This window comes from Prionailurus viverrinus, chromosome C1, assembly GCF_022837055.1.
Source record: "Prionailurus viverrinus isolate Anna chromosome C1, UM_Priviv_1.0, whole genome shotgun sequence".
Taxonomy (NCBI): domain Eukaryota; kingdom Metazoa; phylum Chordata; class Mammalia; order Carnivora; family Felidae; genus Prionailurus; species Prionailurus viverrinus.
The window spans coordinates 116,065,665-116,089,571 of record NC_062568.1 but is presented as its reverse complement, the minus strand read 5'-3'; the positions used below and the strand labels follow the sequence as shown (position 1 = coordinate 116,089,571).

The 23,907-nt window shown below is 38.4% G+C and overlaps 1 protein-coding gene, 1 long non-coding RNA gene and 1 pseudogene across 7 annotated transcripts in view; 2 read left to right on the top strand and 1 right to left on the bottom strand.

Annotated features, from left to right (window-relative positions):
* LOC125172567 (bile acid receptor-like) overlaps positions 1-23,907 on the top strand; it is a 50,449-nt gene that overhangs the window by 1,556 nt on the left and 24,986 nt on the right. The window contains exon 1 of one of the 2 annotated variants that reach the window (XM_047870826.1): positions 2,435-2,506. The exons of the other annotated variant lie outside the window; for it this stretch is intronic. The gene's annotated coding sequence lies outside the window, so the exon portion shown is untranslated. Of the gene's footprint in view, positions 1-2,434; positions 2,507-23,907 lie in introns of those variants that run through there. 2 annotated transcript variants of the gene reach the window in all.
* Positions 2,219-2,619, top strand: LOC125171685 (microtubule-associated proteins 1A/1B light chain 3B-like; annotated as a pseudogene).
* The window catches only part of LOC125172570 (uncharacterized), a 40,878-nt gene continuing 27,144 nt past the window's right edge, over positions 10,174-23,907 (bottom strand). For 4 of the 5 annotated variants that reach the window (XR_007154753.1, XR_007154756.1, XR_007154752.1 and 1 more), the window contains 4 exons: positions 23,282-23,338; positions 16,586-16,670; positions 13,557-13,705; positions 10,174-10,432 (listed from right to left, as the gene is read on the bottom strand). This is a non-coding gene — a long non-coding RNA (uncharacterized LOC125172570). The remainder of the gene's footprint in view (positions 10,433-13,556; positions 13,706-16,585; positions 16,671-23,281; positions 23,339-23,907) is intronic. The other variant, XR_007154754.1, reaches the window with a different exon arrangement.

The following is a 23,907-nucleotide window of genomic DNA, read 5'->3' as shown; positions in this document are numbered from 1 at the left end:
GTTTATATTCTAATGGGAGAAAGAGTTCATACTCTTATGAATAATTGAAGTTCATGACAGCATAAGGAGGCTAGTAAAACAGGCAAGTGCCTCAGAGAAGTAGTGACAGGTTAGAGAAGCAGCGGGGAAAGAACTATGCTTTTTACTTTTGTATTTCAACACATGGCACAATGGAGACATTCAATGATTGTCAAGAGGGTGATGGGGAACAAGTTAAACAAAAATAACAAATCAGGACCACTGACCGACAGAATAAAGAATAATGTAGAGCCACAGATACAAAGAGGTTTCATTCATTCATTAAAACAAAACAAAATACCCTCCCTAAGTGATCTCTTTCACTTATTTACCTTTGACTTCTATTCAGGGATGATGGTTCTCAAATTCATCTCTGTAGCCCCAATCTTTTCCATGAACCTAGAATATATTTGTATTCACAGAGGGAGAAGATCAAAACCCGATCTCATTATTGATGTTTATATACCTGCTCTTCCCCGTTTCAGTAAAGAGCATATTCATATATCCATTTGCCCAAAAGAGCATCCTGAAAGTTGTCCTTTATTCTTCCTATTTATTCTTTACACTTAATTAGTTATCAAAGCAATCTATCTCCTTTATACCATTAGGACGTATTTCCTTCTTTTTATTCTCACTGCTACTGGGTAGTTGGGCCATCATCCTTTCTCACCCAGATGCAGCAACAGTCTCCCAACTGGTCTTCTCCCTACTTCAAGTCTTCTTCTTCTCTAATAGCTCTCCCTTAAGGACACCACAAGCCATGCTCCCATTTCCATGGTGGCAATTATTCTTCTATGCCCCACCCATGTTAGGGCTGAAAACTAGACTGTCATTGTAATTCCCCAATGACACTGCCAAACCATTACTTGTACTTGGTTGTGTAATTACAACCTCTACTTTATTTGAAGTTTACATCATGCAGCTGAAGAATCTTCTGTCCCTCCTTATTGTTGTCAGTTACTGACTACCTTGGATAGTCCCCTTTATTCGTAGGATAAGGAATTGGCTTACAGTCTTTTTGATTACTTCATTGGTTTGCTCTCATCTTGGGTGACATTCATGTCTATGTGGACAATTTATATAATGTCTTCCTTCGCCTTTTCATTTCAAGAGACATTGAATTTATTTTGGGCATCCATGACCACACCCTTGATCATTCACTAAGAATTTTTCCTCATCAGGAATTTAAACTTTCAGGGGCACCTGGGTGGTTCAGTGGGTTGAATATTGGCTTAGGTCATGACCTTACAGTTCCTGAGTTCAAACCCCGCATGGGGCTTCTCGCTGCTGTTGGTGCATAGCCTGCTTTGGATACTCTGTCGCCCTCACTCTCTGCCCTTCGCCCACTTGTGCTCTCTCTTTCTCTCTCTTAAAAATAAACATTAAAAAAAAAGGATTTTAAACTTTCATATCTAATCATTTGACTGCAACCTTTATTTTAATCTGTCTAGTTCTTGCAGCCTTTTCTCCCACTACTGTCTCTTTGACCTCATCCAGCTCTTTCATTTCTGAATATGTCATAATCTCTCTACCTATCAGATTATTTTGTTATGCTCTAATTTTCTTTCCCTGAATAGACAGGGAACTTATGATAGCCAATGTGAACCACAGTCTCTCTAGTACCCTTAATTTCTGTGCATATAATTAATAATAATCAATAATATATTTTAATTATTATATATACTAAGCCATATTATTATATAATATGTTACATGTTATGTATAATTATCATACATTAATTATTAATTATATATGTGTATATTTATATATCTTTTTTTCTTTTAAGTAGGCTTCATGCCCAATGTGGAGCCCAAGATGGGGCTTAAACACAGGGCTCAGATCAGGACCTGAGCTGAGATTGAGATTTGGATGCTTAAGTGACTGAGCCACCCAGGTGCCTCTGTGCACTTTTTTAAAAAGCCAAATGCAAACAGTAAACTCCAACCCTTGACCAATACTATGATTCTAGTAGTGGTTAAAACAGGATACAGGGTTTTTGTTGCCATTTTTGCTTTTATTTTTATGAACAAGTGTTGAGCATGTTTATAGCCTTCATATGGGAAGGATCCAATGGAGGAAGAGTTAAAAGAGAGGAGGGGGACGTATGAAGGAGGAAGAACCAGAAGAAAAGGGACATAGTAACTATTTAATAAATTTTTTCAGGAGTTACTATCTCCACAGTCAGAGCCACTGCTGATGCCATCCTATCTCAATCTCCTATGCCAAGATCTTGGAGAAGACCTTCAAGTGGCTCTGCACCTTGCAACAAAGAATAAAAGATGCCAAATTTACCCAAGAGCAGTATCCTACCCAAATCCCAGTGATAATAGAACCAAGAAAGGGTGAGAAGCAGTTTCCTATCCTGGATAAAACTGAGCTCTTTGCACCTGATCACATCAAAATGAGTGAACTCATCAAAATAATTAGCAGGCTCTTACAATTCAATGCTAATCAAGTCTTCTTCCTGGTTGTGAATGGACACAGCATGGTGAGTGGATCCATGCCAATTTATGAGGTGTATGAAAGTGAGAAGCATGAAAATGGTTTCTGGTATATGGTATATGCCTCTAGGAGACATTTGGAATGAAATTGTTGGTCTAAGATTAGAAAACTGGGTCTATTTTATTTTGCTCCTTTGTCCTCCATGTGGTAAGTTTTGAGCTCTCATACCTATTTTTTTTTCATGTTGTTGCTAACTAATGGCTTTCTAGGACTTGGTCTTGAAAAACCACAGACCTTCATAATTATGGTAAAAGAAATCTCGATAAGATAAGGAAAAATGTTTAGTCTTCTAGAAAGTCAGAAAAGCAGATACTCATTTTGTATCATAAAACTTCTTGTAAATGTTAATTCTAATTAAGAGACACCCTGACTTCAGAGATTGTTGCTATGGTCTGTGAAAATAACCTTTAACATCTAAGAAGTCTGTAATTCTGATTTGCTGTTTTACTTAATAATTTGTCCAAGCCCTAACTCCCTGTACCGGTGACTGTGACCTTCCTTGGAAAGAGATCTTTCCCCAAATGATATGTCTCCCCAAAAGATATGTCCAAGCCTTAACTTCCTATACCTGTGAATATGACCTTACTTGGAAAGAGATCTTTGCATTTGTAATTAAAAAAAGGATCTCAAAATGAGATCATCCTGGATTAGGATGAACCCTAAATCCAATGACAGTCGACCTTAGAAGGGGCAGAAAAGGGGGTACCTGGCTGGCTTAGTCAGTAAAGCATGCGACTCTTGATGTCAGGGTTGTGGGTTTGAGTGTTGGGTGTAGAGATTACCTAAAAGATAAAATCTTAAAAAAAAAAAAAGAGTGACAGAAAAGAAGAAGACACACAGAGTCAAAAAGAGGAGAAGGTCATGTGACGGAAGTAGAAATTGGCATGGTGTGTTTACAAGCCAAGGAATGCCAAGGTTTGCCTACAGCCATCGGAAGTTAGGGAAAAGGCATGGAATAGATTTCCTCAGAGCCTCCAAAGGGTGTCAACCCTGCTGACACCTTGACTTCAGACTTCTGGCTTCCACACATCTGAGAGAATAAACTTATGTTGTATTAAGCCACCCGGGGGTAATTTATTATGATAGCCCTACGAAACTGATACACACATATAGTTGTTTTGTGTGTGTGTGTGTGTGTGTGTGTGTGTGTGTGTGTGTGTGTGTGTGTTTTAACAGAATCAGAAGAACATCATTGGTGATCACTGGCGATGTTCTTCTGATTCCGTTTAAAAAAACCCACAAAAAACAAAACAACTATATGTGTGTATCAGTTTTGTAGGGCTATCATAATAAATTACCACTGGGTGGCTTAACAACATAAGTTTATTCTCTCACATGTGTGGAAGCCAGAAGTCTGAAGTCAAGGTGTCAGCAGGGTTGATACCCTTTGGAGGCTCTGAGGAAATCTATTCCATGCCTTTCCATAAATTCACCCTTCTTCTCCTTCATGTATGGAGATTAAAAACAAAGAAACAAAAACTGTGATGGGTATATTTCTTAAGTAAACAAAAAGCCTATTCTTATTTAAATTAACGAGGGAATCCAAGAAACAGGCATTTGGGGTATTATCACAATGTTGGGAGAACAGCAAGATGGGTGGTCCTAGTTATGAAACCCAAACTACCTCTTGTTGGATTAGACTCTGCTGAATCTGCTTGCCTGGCAGAGTGGGAAGGCAGGTGAATGCAGCCCCAAAGTCCTATTAACAATGGTGGAGTCAGTGCAGACCAAAGGGTGGCTGACTATGCTTTTAATGGTTTATTTTTAAAAAACACTTCTGTGTATAATCCAGTGTTTATCATCTAATGTGCTCCAAATCTTTCACAACTGTGCTGACCAATTCTGATCAATTTGTAAAACTATATGCAATAGGGTCACAAATTTACTTTTATTACACAGATATGTGCACAAACTGTAGCTTATTTTCTGTAATCTGCAATTTCTTGTGAACCCCCATGTCCACCTTATTAGGTAAAATAGGGCAAAAACCCCAACCCTAGCTTTTAGTTGAGTCTGATAAACTGAGTCTAATTAAGTAATTTAACAGCTTCTTTAGGTAAATCAGATTCTTATGTGTGATTGTTTTTCAGATTTCATCCCCCTTTCCCCACTTCAACCTATGATGGAGTATGGGTATTTGGAGGTGTTGGGCAAAGAGTGTCCCCTGCAAACCCCAGCCTTTGGAGGTGTGGTTAGTCTGTGGTTGGTCTGGTTCCATCCCTCAGAAAGCTTGGTCTTTCCTCTCTAGACTCGGGACCTAGTAGTCCTCCCTGACCCATATGCAGCAGTGGGGAGGGGTTTATACATCTAATACCTCCTTAAGGCCATACCTCTCAATAGGTTCCTGGCTGAGGCAGTATTTGGAATCCTTAGTTATAGGACCACCTGGGTACCTCCTGATGTTGCAGTGAATTCCTCTGGTAAGTTTCCTAGCCAGTTTCTCAGCTACTGCTCTCATTTCCTTAGAGGCCAGTGGGAACATCTGGGTGTCTTCCATGTTGTGATCACCATTTCTCTTTCTCTTTTTTAATATTTTGAGAGAGAGAGAGAGAGAGTGAGAGAGAGAGAGAGAGAGAGCGAGCAGTGGAGGGGCAGAGAGAGAGGGAGACACAGAATCTGAAGCAGGCTCCAGGTTCTGAGCTGTCAGCACAGAGCCCCATGTGGGGCTTGAACCCATGGACCGTGAAATCATGACCTGAGCTGAAGTCAGATGCTTAACCGACTGAGCCACCCAGGTGTCCCACCATTTCTCTTCTTTATATCAGCAATGGTTGTTGCGGGGCCAGCAAGGAGTCCTCCTCTTTAACTAACGAGATACAGATTATCAAACTCTTTGTTTAAAAGAAATCTACCTAAGTCGGGGGTGGGGGTGGACAGGTTAAATGGGCGATAGGTATTAAAGAGGGCACTTGTGATAAGCACTGCGTGTTGTATGTAAGTGATGAATCACAAAATTCTACACCTGCAAGTAATATTGCACTGTATGTTAACTAACTGGAATTTAAATTAAAACTTGAAAAAAAAAAGAAAACTTGCATTTAGAAGGTTAGGTTCTGGAATTTTAACTAATTTTAATTTAATTTAAATTAGTATTATATGAGAGAGCAGACCTGATGAGGTCAAATTTTACTAGAAGAAATAATAATGGGTATGGAATGGAATGCTTTATATCTGCATAGAATTTCAAATGGGAAGCAGGACAAAACATTCTTCTATTTTGGACTTTAACCTGGGACTTCATAGAAGAAAGGTCAGGACCTGTATGTGTCTGTGTCTTCCCACAATCTTCTGATTTTTCCCACAGTCCACCCTGACAGAAAGGGCAAGATATTTTTTTTCTACTTCCTCTCAGGCCTGGACACTCCCAAAGTATCCCCTCCCTCCTTTTTGGAACTGTAAAGTGAAAGGAAAGAGAGGCCAGTTGATTAATAAGAAAGCAAATGAGGTATTATTTCTAAATGCAATATATGTTATGAAGTTATGGAGTTATTTGTCAGCAGAAACACTGAATTAGGTGACATATGAATCACTGTATAATATAGAGTATCAACCTGGGTTAAGAGGCAAAGTTGGCTCCAAAGCCTACTGAATGTTCCGTAAAACATGAATGAGATTGTAAATAGTTCACTCTGTAACATGGGCCCACCTAAATGGGTAGGCACTGTGTTCTGATTCAAAAGATTTACCACCCTTACCCTCATCCTTGACTGATCAGTGTGTCCCTAAATTATGGAAACATATAACCAACAGTGACAGATCCCCTTCCATAGTATGGAGAGCCACATCACAGAAGATTCTTGGAATTTGAAGATTTAGCATTCGTGACCTTTGAGTATTCTCAAAAGATCGTGACAGTCCATGAAGTATGGTGATTTTTCTACTACAAGCTAGTGTGTAGGGTCTCTGCTTAGCTAGTGAGTTGGTTTAAGCAACAACTTAACTCTGCACTGGCACCATTTTATTGTTGCGTATGTGGTTTTGTATTCATTTTGTGGGGAAAATTATATGCTGCAGTCATCTTTTCAAATTTGCAGTATCATAAAAGTCTCAGGCTTTTTCACTCAGGAATGTTAAGAGTCTACTCCATAAGAAACTGTTAGGCCTTTGTAAGGAAGACTGTGTTGGTTGAGGCAAAGCTGTGAAGTGGTAAGAAGATAGTCAAGTTGTCTTCAAAACTACTTTGAAGGAAATGGGAATCCTGAGATGATGAAGTCTGACCATCTTGGTTTGCATCAACTCAGAGAAAAATGAAAATGCTTAGCCTATGCCAGATAAAATGGGCAATTTTATCAAAGTTTTGCCTTTCACATCATGCATACAGCCAGAACTGGGGAACGTAGGTTTGTTTATAAGCTTTGACAAAAAGCCATGCAGCTTCCCTGAGAACTCTTGAAAACTCTGCAGCTTTCAGCCCTAGCTGAAAAATATATTAGACTGTTTTTGTCTCCCCCCTTGAATTTTGAAAGAAATGGTTCTAATCAAAAGGCCCATATTCTAGATTCCTGATTGATGTAGTCATCTCCACTGTTTTAAAGAGTTATCTCCAGAGATTTACTAACAACTTACCTGTGACCCTCAGACTTATTATGACTCTGGTAATCATGTCAGATTCCTTTGTGTATGTCCACATGTCCATTGCCAATCACCTTAGGACCAATTTGCCAAACAGATTATATCAACAGAATTCTGGAAGACAAATTCTCTACCATATCTACTCTAGATAACACTGCTGGTCCTCCTACCTCACCACTGCAGAACTGCAAACAATACTTTAATATACTTTTTACTAAAGCCCACAATTCCAGTACTCTCCCACAATTTCCCACACTGTTGAACCACAACCCTCCAGGACATCTACATTATACAAAGCAGAGTGCTTCAGTATGCACAACAGAGAGTGGCCTATAGGAGAGGCAGTCTTGTGGAAGTCCCTGTCTAATTCTCTTGCTATGCTTGTACAATCTGTTCCTATCAAAATCTGGAAGACGACTTTTTGGGTCCATTCAAAGCCACAGAGATAGCCAACTCCATTGAATTCTACCTCTCATTATGCTATTCTGTGATATTTTTTCCTATTACCATTCTGTACTGTGCCTCAGGAGGCCTACATCCTGCCCCCCTTCTCCTGACATGGGAAGCCAAAGTTTACAGAAGAGAATACTGGTTTTATAGAACCATAAACATTTCTGATACCTGGTCTAATGGAAGGGATTAGATCCAGAAGAGCTGTCATTGCAACCAAACTCCTACTTCAACAAGAATAATAGCAATACTCATGTTTAATAAGTGCTTACTATGTGCCAGTCACTGTTCTAAGGACTTTGTATTAATTACTTAATCCTCATGATTATCCTATGTGTTAGATTTTTTTTTTCTTTTTTTCTTTATTTTTTTTTTTAAGGCTAGTTGAGTGAAGCAGTGGGAGTGGAGAAGGAACAAAGAAATCTGTAACTGGCTATGATCAATTAATTATAAACACCACTGCACTCGGACCAGCCCCATGTATTAGATACTTTTATTTCCTACTTCATGCATGAAAGAGCTTTAGTATTATCTGTCAAGCTCAGACTTTTATGATAAGTCAGGTTTTGGTTATACAATCCCATAATTCCTTACTAAAAATCTTGGGTCCCATGTATTCTGAGATTCAGAAAATTTAAGATTTTACGGAGGCACTGAGATCTATAATATTGATATTATAGAACACCCTTGGCAGGGTCTGGGGAAGTACTCAAAATTAAACAGATTTCTGCAGCAAATAAATGCATATTGATTTAACATGGGTATTAAAGATTATATATAACCTCACTCAGCAATAACCCAAGTCATGTTTTTTGTTTTACTTTTTAATACTAGCTTTATTGAGGTATCAGGTATGATGAATTTCACCCTTTAAAAGCATACAATTTAGTGGTTTTTAGTAGATTTTAGAAGTTGTGTATTGATCAACACTAATTCTAGGACATTCATTACCTAAAAGAAATTCCATAACCATTAGCAGTCACTTCCCATTTCCCTCTCACCCTAGTCCTTGGCAACCTCTAATCAATTTTCTGTCTCTAATGATTTGCCTATTCTGAGTATTTCAGATTAAACAGAATCATAGAATATATATCTTTTGTGTCTGACTTCTTTCACTTAGCATAGTGTTTTCAAGGTTTGTCTATATTGTGGTGTGTATGAGAACCTCATTCCTTTTTATGACTGAGTAATGTTCCATACAATGGAACAATATATCACATTTTATTTACCTCTTTATCTGTTGATGGATATTTGGATTGCTTTTTGGCTATTATGAATAATGCTACTATGAACATCTGTGTACAAGTTTTTGTGGGAACATATGCTTTTGATTTTTATGGTTAAATACCCTGGAGTGGAATTGCTTGGTCATAAGGTAACTCTACATTTAGCTTTTTGAGGGACTGCCAAACTATTTTCCAAAGCAGCCACACATCATTTTACACTGTCAGTTCCTTCTCATCTTTGCCAACACTTGTTATCCTTCCTTTTGTTGTTGTTGTTAGAGCCATACTAGTGGGGCGAAATGGTATCTCACTGTGTTTTTGATTTGCACTTCCCTCATGGCTAACGATGTTGCGTATCTTTTCATATGCTTAATGGCCCTTGATATATCTCCTTTGGAGAAGTGTCTATACAAACACATTGATCATGTTTAAGTTGGATTTTTTGTCTTTTTGCTGAGTCATAAGAATTCTTTTTATATTCTGGATTTAAGTCCCTAATCAAATATATGATTTGCAAATATTTTCCTCTATTTTGTGCTTGCCTTTTTACTTTCTTTATGGTAGTTTTTGAAGTACAAATGTTTTTTAATTTTGATGGAATGTAAATTACCTGTTTTTAATTTGTTTTTTTTATGTTGTAGCTGTAATAGCTAAGAAACTACTGCACATTGCAAGGTCATGAAACTTTACTTTTGTTTCATGTAAGAGTTTTATATTTTCAAGTCTCTTATCCATTTTTAGTTAATATTTGTATATAGTGGGAGGTAGCCAGCTTTGCTGCCAAATGAGTTATGAAAACAAGCTTTCAAATTTCGGAGATTTTTGGATTTTGTAAGAATATTTAAGGGATTATAGGCCCTTATGATCCTGTCCCCTGACCACAGGTGGTCGAAGTAGGCATGGACAAGTCACATGAACTGGAAAGAATGTCATTTTAAGGACAGTAGCCAGTCTCTATATTGTATGATGGAGCTTGGAGTTGTTCTGTAAGCATTTTGGTGACCTCTTTCAGTGTTGGAGATGTTGAATAATGAGTAATACTACTTACTGTATGGGGATGATCCTGACCTGGTGAAACAAAACAAATTAATATGCTTAATTTCGAGATGATTAAAGTTTGGCTTAACAGTGTGGATTATGTGCATCTTTTACACATAATTGCATCTTTTACAGAACAGGCTGCCTACAGTTAATTGTTTTCTTTATCATTCCAGAATTAGGCTGCTTTATGACAGAATATAATCATTACTTTTATTTGGGAGCGTGTATGTCTTTGTTACGAATGTTTGTTTGTAAGACATGGGGAGAGCAGACCACAAGAGGAACATGAAGATCTGAAATCTTTTCGGTGTAACCTGGAGGAAAGTATGGGAAAAGGAGCTGGACTGGATCTGACACGGTGGCAGCTGGGTGAGACAGTCAGTGAGCCACATGTGATCCCTGTTAAGGCTGGGTAAGTCAGACTTTGGAAACTCTAAACTATTGTGGCTTCCTGCGGCCAGGGTCCACATCATATTTTGTGTGGTGGGAAATAGGAGATCTCTCCTGAATACCACACTTGTTCCCACCGTCGGTCATCCTTGAGAAGAAGATGAGGCTCCTAAGTAGAGAAGGCCAGCCTTTTACTCTGGCTGGGTCTGGGAAAGAGCAGGAAAGCCCAGGGCCTGGGAAGGAAAGGATAAAAAGCGTTGAAAGGACCCCGAACTTTGGGAGGAGAACTGTCATTCTATACCACTGTGGCCAACTGAAGGTCACTGGTAGGGAACCCTCTGTGGTAAAGTATTGCCAGTAGACACAAGGGCAGTGATGACTAAAATTTTGTTTTAAATAATCATCTTTTCCTGTGTTGTAATTTCTTTTATCTTTTTTTTTTATTAATTTTTTAATATTTATTTATTTTTGAAAGCTAGAGAGACACAGAGTGTGAGCAGGGGAGAGGCAGAGAGAGAGAGAGAGGGAGACACAGAATCGGAAGCAGGCTCCAGGCTCTGAGCTGTCAGCACAGAACCCGGGAACCATGAGATCATGACCCGAATTGAAGTCGGATGCTTAACCAGCTGAGCCACCCAGGCGCCCCTATGTTAGAACCTTTTAGAGAGCAGAGATTTGTGGGAAGTCCTAGATTTTTAAGTCTTGACAGAGTAGGTCTGAAGGTGGGAAGTGAGAAGCTTTCCCTGGTGCCACACCTTTAAGTCAGCCTGGCAAATGTGAAAGTGTTAGCCGTAGTCAGGCTAGTACTGTTTGTGGCAATGTATTGAACTTCATTTCCTCTCCAGTCTGTTTCCATCTGACCCCAATTCTTGGCTTCACCTCTTATTTACAGTTCTGCTCCTGCTCATTAGACTGGCATCAGTATTTGGTATTCCCTGTTGGACTCTTGGCCTTTCCTCAAGGATGTGTCTGACAGCCACTTTAGTATTTCAAGTCTCAAAATCAAGCTTTGTTTGGGGGTGATGAAAATGCTCTAAAATTAGATTTGTTGTGACGGTTGCACAAGTCTATAAACATACTAAAAATCACTGAAATGTACACTTTAAATGTATGAATTTTATGGTATATGAATACTGAATATGGTTGTGAATGAAACTGTTAAAAAGTCAAGGTCACTGGCCAGTGCACAATAAACATAATAGTAGCTTATATTTTTAGTGTTGACTATGGGAAACAAAATGGTCTCAAGGCTTTATTCATATTTTTCCCCACAACTGTATGAGGTAGGTATTATCACTGTCCCTACTCTTAGAGAAGGAACACGTAATTTTCTCTCAGCCTTATAGCTTATATGTGCCAGAGTCCAGATAAGAATTGGGAGTCTGGCCTTAGGATTAGTATTCTTGGCCACTATGCTATAGTGCGGTGTTTGGTCAGGGTGGGGAGTTAAGTATGTCTGTTTTTCTTATTTGAAAAAGGAGGTAAAATTAGGTACCTAGAATGGTAGCGGGGGTGGTCATTGAATGCTTGGAATAAAGTACTGAAGTGACTCAGAAGGCGGATCATTTATTTCTTGTTCCATAATAAACTACCCACAAACTTAATGGCTTAAAACAATAACTATTTTGTTCATGAGTCTGCAGGGTAGTCCCTGTGGTCTGGGTCAGGCTGGCGGATTCTGGTTTGTGATTGCTTGGCTGGCAGGAGGCTAGATGGGAAAATATTTAAGTTGACTTTCTTAGTCATTTTAAATTGGCTTAAGGTGTAATATATAATATTGCCAATTGAAGCATAGTGGAAGTTCAGTTTTCCAAATCTTGCTTAACAGTTATTCTTAATTATCTAGGAGAAAGAGAATACAATGTATTATATTCTTTAGTATTTTAAGTATTTCAAGTCTCAGAATCAAGCTTTATTTGGGGGTGATGAAAATGCTCTACAATTAGATTGTGGTAATGGTTGCACAACTCTGTGAACATACTAAAAATTTGGGTATTTCGGTTGTAAATAACATGATTGAGGCTGTTCACTTAGATTACTTATGTTAGTGTTCTTTTGAGACTTCAGTCTAATCTCATTTAGAGACTATCAAGATATTTTACTATCCTATGTTTCAATTATTGAAGGAACACTCCTTCAATGTATCTTGGATAATCAAGTCTCCTTTGAAGCTCTAGCATCTCATAGAAGAGGAATTCATTTTAAGGTCAGGTCCCTCTGACTCTAAGTCAGTAGCCTTAAATGTCTTTATCATATTTGACTTTATTGATCTAGCTAAAATGTGGGGGACTATTTTCTCGGCCATTTGAGAATTTTCTGCCTCAAGCTTCTGCCTCCAGCTACTCCTTTATGCCCATTTCTACAGTCTTCTCCCTGATGGATAGTTCCATGTCCCAGTAGATGAGAACTAAAATGTAGTCTTATGTTTATGTCATAATACTGTCCTGTTGGACCACTCAGCTTAGTTTGTATGTTCTACTGATGGTCTTGTATGAGATGGGCCATGTTCAAGAACAAGCCAAGAAGTTCCAACAGGGTGCTCCCAGGAAGTGAGGATTATGGTTTTTATTTCAGGCCTCTTCCTTTTCTCTGGTCACAAGGCCATACATATTGTGGTCAGTGTTTTGTTTGTTTGTTTTTACTTTTTAAAAAAAATTTGAGTGGAGTTGACACGATGTTACATTAGTTTCTGGTGCACAACATAGTGATTCAACATCTCTATATATTATGCTATGCTGTGATCAGCATTTTTCTTTTTTTTTTTTCTTTTAAGATTTTATTTTTAAGTAATCTCTACACCCAACATGGGGCTCAAACTTACAACCCCAAGAGCAAGAGTCATATGCTCCACTTACTGAGCCAGCCAGGTGCCCCTCTGTGATTGGCGTTTTGAGGAGGATAGGCCAGTTTATCTCCTGTCTTCACCTACTCCTCCTGAACCACTGTATGGGCTTTGAATATACCTAGTTGAATATACCTAGGTTTAATCTGGATAGACACCTACCAGCTGTGTAACCCTGAGAAAGCCATTTAAATTTTCTGAGCCTCAGTTCCCTCATCTATAAAATGAGGATTACATGAGTACTTGTGTAACATGGTGGCTGTAGAAATGAAAGAGGCAATATATACAAAGAACCAAGTATAGTGCCTGGTCCATAAATAGTTGGTGCTAGTCTGGGATGATTTCAGGGTTAAATAGCACAGAAGATTGAGCTGTGGAACTAGTCATTTTATTGAGAAATGACTCCTAAGGAAAACAGTCCTAAGGTGAGGCAGAAGTAGAAAAACTGACCTTAGGGCTGGAAGCACACATCCTGCCATGATACTCTTCAGTCATTACTGCAGATTTCAGCTTACCCTGAACAGTTATCCAGCCAGATTCCTGGGGAAGTTTCTTTGCAAAGGTGCCAAATAGCAACTTTGCCTCTTTACGGCAGCTCATCAGTTGAAGACTGTTGGAGTCTGATGCTTTGGACAGCCCAAGTACCAAAATCCACTAAACCTGTCTTTGAAAAGATAGTGTGAACAAAGGGAATAAGTGTATTGCTTACAAGATGTGCAGGTATGTAAACAAACAAACAAACAAACAAACAACCAAAACCCTGGGGAATTGCATCTCCACAACAACTTGGAATGATTATATGCATTATTCTAAATATATATTCTTTCCTTTTAGGAGTTGTAAACTCAAAGACCAGGAGGGGCCAGACAGGAATTGTAAGTGAGTTAATTGAGCTTAGTGCTAGTAACAGGGAGTGGAGGGCCTTGGGGTCAAAGTGAATTCAAGAGAGCTTGTTCTCCACACACCCCCGCCCCCCCCCCCCCCCCCCGATAATCACAGAGGATGTTTCTCGACCAATTCCCTTTCTGACACTAGTTTTACCAGTCATAAGTGATTAGAATTATGTTAACACTAAAACAACTATTTATACTGTCTCTTCCTTCTAATGCCTTACTTTCTATCACATTTATTCTTTTAGGTTAAAGGGAATAGATCAGTTGTTCACTCCAATTTTTAGCATTTGACTTCAGTTTGATAAAATACTGAAACGCGGGTACTGAGTGAAAAATGAGGTTGCTAAAGGTTAATGTTTTAATGCTTTTAATATCTAGTAGTGCCACTTCTGCATCTTGTCAAAATGAGACAAGTTCCATTCTGGTTGGACTCAGAAGAGCTGCTAACAAAGAATTACTTGATTTAGTTAAAAACAAGAAAGGGCAACTCTTCCCCTGTATGCAGCTATCATCCAGAGCAACTATCCTCCTCCTTAATCTAAAAAAAATACCCATTCTAACTCTGACATTAATGTAAAGAGAACTGTCAAGTAGTCATAAACACTACATTAAAAATGTGAAAAATTTTTTATTCTTACAATTAGAGCCTGAGCTGATCTGTCAGTGCTGCATCACACAAAACAGACTGGCAATGCCAAAAAACAATCCTCAGAAATCATGTGCATTTCTATAACATTATGCCAAACATAATATCAAGGAACAAGGGGAAGTATAATGGGAAAAATGTTAGAGTGTTTAATTCTATATTTTAATGTGCATTTATAAAACATATCTGACAGTCTAAAACCAATGGTGAAATTTCCAGGTAAAAAGTGTTAGTATCATAAGTGGTGACTGAAATTCTCCCTGATATCATTCAGTTCTTTAATTCATATAAAGGAGATTCACTTGTCGATTTAAATCAGATGGTGTGTGTGTGTGTGTGTGTGTGTGTGTGTGTGTGTGTGTGTGTGTTTCCTCTCAGAATACGGACCCTTAGCAGGTGCCTATGTACCTTTGCCACTTTGGAGAAAAATGAATATTTTTTCCTAGATTGTCCCTGATATTATGGGAAAATTCTGGGAAATTTTATTTTCTAAATTCTCCAGATAGGAAAATTGTAACTGGAACATTAGATAAATTTTCTGCTCTTGAAATTGGGGTTGTAACAAGATTTAATTTTTTCATTGGTTGTTGTATTAATATAATTTTTTAAATGTGTAATATTCTGTAAAATTGAAATGAAGAAATTTCTAAAAGATTATTTAATGCTAATTAGAAGTCATACATTTTTGGAGCCATTTCTTCGTAAGTCAGAGCTAATCAATAAGATTTCAAAAATACATTGTCACAAATAAGTAGAAATGCCCATGGTATTATCTGCACATTCCTGAATTCTGAAAGGTCTGTACTATATTAATACACTAGAAACAACTTAAAAATGAAAAGGAAAATATTTTTAGAAAAGTTTAAACTTTGGGTTCAGCAAGCATTTATTGAGCATCTCTTATGCACAAGTCACTGTATTAAGCGCCAGGAAGATAAAAACGAACCTGGTGTTTGCTCATAAGGTATACATGACTAATTGGTTAAATAAATATGAATGAAAACAATTAAGGCCCAGGGAGATAAAGTGCTAACAGATGCATAAACTGTTAACTACTAGTGCTCAGTTTTCCTCCTGCAAAATGAGGATAAATAAATATTGAGTTCAAAAGTGAAGGTGTAAGATAATGGGCTCCTTAATTGAGTATTTTGACTTTCTCGAATGCCAGAAGTATTACTTTATTACGTCTTCGCTTTCAATTTCTGGACAGTTAGCTCAATTGGTTAGCATAGCCGTCATTCATCCTTCATTCACCCATTTGTTTATTCATCCACACAAGAAATACTGAGCACGCATTCTGAGCCAGGCCCTGAGATGGGCACCGGGAACACAATAGGGAAGCAGATAGCCACAGACCAACATTCTAATAGAATAGTAATGAAAAAAGATCAGGGATTAAATCACCCGATGTGCTTTTTCCTGCTCCGTTGCTACTGTTGATCTTTTAGCTAGCAAAGTACAATTGGGTACTAGAAAAGAAGCTCAAAGAACATGCTCAGTTGGTGATCTACCACTTGCATCATTTATATATATAAAGTTTGCATCTCATCATTGTCCCTTGTATTCTGAATTAACATTTTAATTTTTGCCTTATTTTTCTAAATTAGTAATATTCTAAATTCTATAAAATATGAAGCCTTGGAGAGAAAGGATTACAATAGTGGAGCCTATTTTCCTAGAAATCATTTAAAACTTTGTGGCATTCTCATTAAATGCCAGTGGATGGGGCGCCTGGGTGGCTCAGTCGGTTGAGCGTCCGACTTCAGCTCAGGTCACGGTCTCACAGTTCGTGAGTTTGAGCCCCGTGTCAGGCTCTGGGCTGATGGCTCAGAGCCTGGAGCCTGCTTCCCATTCTGTGTCTCCCTCTCACTCTGCCCCTCCCCCATTCATGCTCTGTCTCTCTCTGTCTCAAAAATAAATAAACATTAAAAAAAATTTTTAAAAAATGCCAGTGGAGCAGTCTTTTAGAATACTTAAATCTAATTTTGTTTTTGGATATACAAACCATAATTTTGCTTGTGTGGTCTCATAAATATATCTTGAACTAAGAAATATGTCTTCAACTATCTCCCATGCTCCTTTTCAGTCACCTAAAAATCAAGTAAATAGAAAATAAAGTCTCTAAAGGTGGCTTGATTAAATAGGAATCTGATTTTTATAATAGACATAAATAAGCAGCTGAAAACTCAGAGCTTTTCATAACAGCGGATAAAAAGTATTGTTAAAATAATTCCTCTTGGAGGGGCACCTGGGTGGCTCAGTGGGTTAAGCGTCCGACTTTGGCTCAGGTCACAATCTTGCGGTATGTGAGTTCGAGCCCCGCGTCGGGCTCTGTGCTGACTGCTCAGAGCCTGGAGCTTGTTTCAGATTCTGTGTCTCCCTCTCTTTCTGACCCTCCCCTGTTCATGCTCTGTCTCTCTCTGTCGCAAAAATAACCGTTAAAAAAAAAAATTAAAAAAAAAATTCCTCTTGGATAAAAGAATTCAGATAACTATGCCAAGAGAAAATCTGTAGGTCCTGAAGGATTCTTTCATAATAAATGGAAAACAACAACAAAATAACTAGAATACTTTATAATTAGTTGCAGTAGCTTTCAAAGAGCTGTTACTTTGCCCAGATCCTATTCTTTGTTTAAATTTTGTTTGACAAGCCTTTTATAAATGATTATAGGAGGTGGTTTCTGTTTCATTAATGAAGCTGATAATGGTTAATTACTAAAGGGGAGTAAACAGTTCAAAACCAGATCAAGAATGAAAAGCCAATTATGTAGAAATGATCCAGCTGTACTAAATATGATTTCCTTTTACTATTAAGAACCTCAAAAATATTTTAAAACCCTTAAGAAAAAAACCAACCAAACCACCTATGTTGTAACTTTATTTCTTACTGTTTGGTTTAGTATTGAAAGCCATATCTAGTTTGGTTTTCAAATTCAGTGAAACAGCTCCAAAACACAAAATGGAATTCACTTGATCTTAACATGAAATGAAAATCAGTACAACTGGAGACATTCTTTTTGATTGCTTAATATGAACTCTTAAGTGTAGAGCCAAATTTAGAATCCAACTTTTCTGTTTCTAAGTTGAGATTCACGAAACATAAAATCAACCATTTAAAAAGTGAACATTTCGGTGGTATTTAGTATACTCACAGTGTTGTACACTTACTACCTCTGTTTTAGTTCCAGAACATGTTCATTTACCGCAAAAGGAAAGCCCATACCCATTTAAGCTACTACTCTCCATTTATCCCATCCCCACCTCCTGGCAACCACCGGTGTGCATCCTGTCTTTATGATTTACCTATTCTGGATATTTCATATAAGTGGAATCATACAATATGTGACCTTTTGTATCTACTTACTTTTACTTAACAACATTTTTGAGATTTATCAACATTGTACCATATGTCAGGACTCATTTCTTTTTATGGCTTAATTAATATTTCATGGTCTGTTTATGCCACAGTTTGTTCATCCATTTTTCTGTTGGTGGACATTTGTAGTGTTTCCCATCTTTTGGCTAAAGTGAATAGTGCTGCTATGAATATGTATTTGAGTACCTGTTTTTAATTCTTTTGGGTATATATTTAGGAGTAGAATTGTTTGGTCATATGCTAATTCTATGTTTAACTTTTTGAGTTATCAATAAATTGTTTTTCATAATACTGAACTATTTTACATTCCCATTAGCAGTGTACTAAAGGTCCAATTTCTGCACACACTCGCCAACACTTATTTACTATTTTTTTAAATTATAGCTATCCTAGGGAGTATGAAGTGGTACTTCATTGTGGTTTTGATTTGCATTTACCTAGTGGCTAATGATGTTCATCTTTTCGTGTGTTTGTTGGCTATTTGTAGGTCTTCTTTAAAGAAATGTGTAACCAAGTCCCTTGTGCATTTTAATTTAATTTAATTTATGTAAAAGTAGGCTTCATGCCCAGTGTGGAGCCCAATGCAGGGCTTGAACTCACGACCCTGAGATCAAGACATGATCTGAGATCAGGGGTCAGATGCTTAACTGACTGAGCCACGCGGGCGCCCCCATTATGCATTTTTAAATTGGACTTTTTAAATCTTTCTGTGGTTGAGTTGTGAGAGTTCTTGATATATTCTGGATACTACATATATGGCTTGCAAATATTTTCTCCCATTCTGTCGATTTTCTTTTCACCTTTTTGATAATGTTCTTTTATGCATAAAAGTTTTTAGTTTTGATGAAGTCCAATTTATCTATTTATATCTTCTTTTGTAACTCATACTTTTGATGCCCTATCTAAAAAACCATTCCTGAATCCAGGATCATGTCAATTTACCCCTATGTTTTCTTCTAAGAATTTTATGGTTTTAGCTCATATTTAAGTCATTAAACCATTTTGAGTTAATTTTTTATATGATGTTATATATCATATATATGGATATATATATATTTTTTTTTCCAAAAATATCCACTTTTGCATGTGGATATTCAGTTGTCCCAGCACGATTTGTTGAAGGGACTATTCTTTCCCCATTGGATGTTTTTGGCATCTTTGTCAAAAATGAATTAGCCATAGATGAATAAATTAGAGACTGGATTTTAAATTACTGCAAAACCAACTAGTCATTTTTATCTTACTACGGAGGTTCTAAAAAATTTGATCCAAGGCTAGCGGGGGTGTATAAGGATTTTCCTGATGTTATACATTCTGGTCTCTTAGTTTAGTTCCTATAATAAGAAATGGTAGTGAGGAAGCATTTTACAGTGGAAAGAGCAGGCTCTGTACACTGTCTAGGCTTTGAATCCCATGTCTGCATTTACTTGTCATCAATCTTAGGCAAATAACATTATTCGCTTCTTTAGGACAGTGTCTAAACATTTCTTCGCTGAATTTATTATAATGGTGTTCGTGATTGGTAAGCTGCCCAACACTACAGTCATGCTTCTGAACTTTGTTCTTTTACTGCAGTGACAACTGTGTGAGAAAGAGGCTCCACTGGGTCTTTTTTCCATGACAAGGTGTACTGTAGAAGAAAGAAGCTTGGTGTATACTTTTCTGTTGTATATTCTGTTCTCCCTCCACCTTCCACTACTCATAAAAGCCAACTGTGCGCATTTTTTCCTGAATCTGTGTCCTATAACATCACATTGGTGGCTTGATATTGGCCATGGTGGGAGTGTATGCACCAGTGAAATAATCAACCACCACAAATCAAGTTTGTGTTTTTCCAGCAAGCTGGCTTACTAGCTTACCACCGCTTCCACTTCTCTCTTACCTTACTAATTGTTAATAATTCTTCAAAATTCAGTTTAAGTGAAATCTCACTCTGGAAGTCTTCACTCACCTCTCTAAGTCAAGTGTAACTCCCCTGCTTTCCTAGAAACCAGTGGATAACTTAATTGCCTTTTCAATGGCTTCTTAAGGATCAAATTCAGTATCAGTCAGGATTTAATCAAAGAAGCAGAACCAGGAATTTTAAGGGATTTACTGCAAGGAATTAGCTGAAGCATTTGTGAAGGGTGGCTAAGTAAGTCCAAAGTCCATAGGCAAGACAGGACAGGAAGAGAAGATCACAAGTAGGCTGGAACCCATGGGCATGAGCTGTTTGGAGTCCTCTTTATTCCCTTGACTCACTGCATCATTAATCTCTCCCCTCTTCACTGCGATCACTCCTGTCACCTGACAGAGTGTCTCCTTGGCATTAAAAACAACAACAGCAAAAAAAAAAAAAAAAAAATAAATAAATAAATAAATGCAACCAAAAATCTCTGGACCTTAAATCCCAGTCTAGATACCATCCCACTTCTCTGCTCCTCCATACAGCTAAACTTCTAGCCAAATGAAGAATGTTTCCATCTGTTGTGTTTTGCTGCCTCTCCCTCCAGTTCACTTTTTTAAAAAGTCAACAACTTTTATTATAATTCCATGTATTTTACAGAAATAAGAATGTAGCCAACAGGTCAGAGGCATAGGAAAAAATGTTTTCAAACTGCAGGTTTGTTCATGTTGCTCTACTGATGTCTGGAACAGGCTCTCCGTCACATCGGGCACAGCAGCTGCGCTTGTCTGATGCCTCCTTCTGATGCCAGATGCGGCCCTGGGCACACTTGGCACTGCCCACCAGGCAGCAAGAGCAGCAGTTCTACTTCCTGCAGTGCATTTGCACTCTACATGTGCAGAAGCCACTGGTGGAGCAGGGGCAGTTGGGTCCGTTTCCGGCTGAGGTGGGGACAGAGGTCCAAAGCAGGTGACACAGGGAGACATGCTGCAGGCATAGTTCGGGTTCCCTCTTCAGTCTCCTATGTAATCTGGTTTTGTTCTCATCACACCACTAAAACTGTTGTGGTCAGGGTCATCATAGCAGGCACTTTTGATCGACTTAACCCTTCATTACCAACTCCCTTTTCCCTTGTCTACTTTCTCCGTAGAGGCTAGAAAAATTCAATTCTCACCTTCCCAGAGCTTCCCTTGCAGTTCAGGGTGGCTACGTGGCATAGCTCTGACTGATGAGATACAAAAGAATTCTGGGGATGGAAGCTTCTTGGAAAGTTTTTCTATTCTTTTATATATATATATATATATATATATATATATATATATATATGAAATTTATTGTCAAATTGGTTTCCATACAACACCCAGTGCTCATCGCTCATCCCAAAAGGTGCCCTCCTCAATACCCATCACCCACCCTCTCCTCCCTCCCACCCCCCATCAACCCCCAGTTTGTTCTCAGTTTTTAACAGTCTCTTATGCTTTGGCTCTCTCCCACTCTAACCTCTTTTTTTTTTTTTTTCCTTCCCCTCCCCCATGGGTTCCTGTTAAGTTTCTCAGGATCCACATAAGAGTGAAACCATATGGTATCTGTGTTTCTCTGTATGGCTTATTTCACTTAGCATCACACTCTCCAGTTCCATCCACGTTGCTACAAAAGGCCATATTTCATTTTTTCTCATTGCCATGTAGTATTCCATTGTGTATATAAACCACAATTTCTTTATCCATTCATCAGTTGATGGACATTTAGGCTCTTTCCATAATTTGGCTATTGTTGAGAGTGCTGCTATGAACATTGGGGTACAAGTGGCCCTATGCATCAGTACTCCTGTATCCCTTGGATAAATTCCTAGCAGTGCTATTGCTGGGTCATAGGGTAGGTCTATTTTTAATTTTCTGAGGAACCTCCACACTGCTTTCCAGAGTGTGGGCTCCACATCTTAGCTCCCCCCCCCCACCCCGCCTTGTACACGAGTCCAGAACAGTGACACCCATCTTGCCGCCATCAGAGCATAACAGGCTCTGACATTCAACTGCCAACTAGCGCCTGTAGCTGGTGATACCTCCAGACTTTTGGTGGTATGTGTGGGGAAAAAATCCCAGATTCTTATTTGGGTTTAATCTCATTTTTTGTTGTTGTCATTTCCTGACTCTGAAATCAGTTCCTATTAATAGAGTCACCACCAACTTTCATGCTGCTAAATTCAATAGAACCTTTTCTTTCCTCATCTTATTTAACTTCTCACTAGCATTCCACACTGTTGAGCACTTTCTCCATGAAACATATGTCTCTTTTAACTTCCTTGATGCCTTTTTCTTGTTTTTTCTTTTACCCTTTTAGCTACTCTCTCTATTTTGCAAGTTCTCTGTTGTCAAACCGATACTTAAATATTGGAGTTTGTCAAGGCTGTGTTCTACTACTTTTTTCTTCCTCAGTGATCTTATGTATTTTAATAGCTTTAAATACCATCAGTATCCTGAAAACTTCCACAGTATTACCACCAGCATGGACTTCTCTCAATTCCAGCTTCATATTATCTGCTTGACATTCCAGATGCTTCACAAACATTTTAAACTCAATATGTCCAAAATCGAACTACTACTTTTCCATTTAAAAGTGTATTCCTTCTTTATGTCTATATATCTTAGTAAACTGTAATATAATCCATCAATCAGAAACCTAGGAGTTATCCATAATTCCTTACTCTCCATCATCTTTAATGTGGCAGATACTATGGGTTGGCTCACCTAACACCCATTACAATAAACTCCTCCTTGCTTTTCTTTCCTTTAAAGACTGGAAAATGAAATACTCATTTCCTAGCCTCCCTTGCAGCTGAGTAGCCACGTAGTTTTTTTTTTAACTTTTTTTTTAAAGTTTATTCATTTTATGAGAGAGAGAGAGAGAGAGAGAGAGAGAGCAAGAACAAGCAGGGGAGGGGCAGAGAGAGGGAGAGAGAGAATCTCAAGTAGGCTCTGTACTGTCAGCACAGAGCCCAATGTGCGGCTTGATCCCACAAACCATGAGATCATCACCTGAGCCTAAATTGAGACTTGGTTGCTTAACCAACTGAACCATCCAGGCGCCCACCATTTACATAGTTTTGATCAAGGAAATATGAATGGATCTTTACAGAAGTGCTTAACTTTCTTTTCTTTTTCTTTTAGAGAGAGAGTGAGAGTGTGAGTGGGGGAGAGGGGCAGAGGAAAGGAGAGGGAGTGGGAAAGAGAGAGACGCTTAAGCATGCTCCATGCTCAGCACAGAGACTGATGTAGGGCTTGATCCCATGACCCTAGGATCCTGACCTGAGCCAAAATCAAGAGACAGACGCTCAACCTGCTGAGCCATTCAGGCATCCTAGAAGTGCTTAATTTTCTACATAAAGTTTTACTAAAAGAAAATCTTTGCAAGTCTCCCTCTATCTTCCTTACTGGAACTTACCTGTGATACCTGGAGGCACAGCATCCATCTTGTGACCATATGGTTCAAAGCTACATGCTAGTGATGAGAAAGCAAAGAATAGAAGTATCTTGAGACACTGATGACATCAGTAAAACTACTGTTAAACTGTTAGACTTGTCACATTCAGATTATTGTTATATGGGGGAGAAAAACCCTCCACTTAAGTCATTGTTGCGGACTTTTTTTTTTTTTTCTTAGGGAGAGAGAGAGCATGCGAACAGGAGGAGGGACAGAGGTGGGGGGGGGGGAGCAGAGGGAGAGGGAGAGAGGGAATCTTAAACAGGATCCATGCCCAGCACAGAGCCCCATGCAGGGCTCTCTCTCATGACCCTGAGACCATGACCTGACCTGAAATCAATAGTCAGACACTTAACTGACTGAGCCACCCAAGTGCCCTGTAGTAGACTTTCTATTAGTTGCATCCAAATGCAATTTCTAACTCTAACCATCCAATCCATCAGCAAATCCTACAGAGTCTACCGCAAAATATATCTCGAATCCACTCACCTATCTCCTGGTTCAGATCACTATCATCATCTAAGCCTAGGCTATCATCATCTTTCACCTGGAGTACTGTGATAGTCACCTAACTGGCTACCTCACTA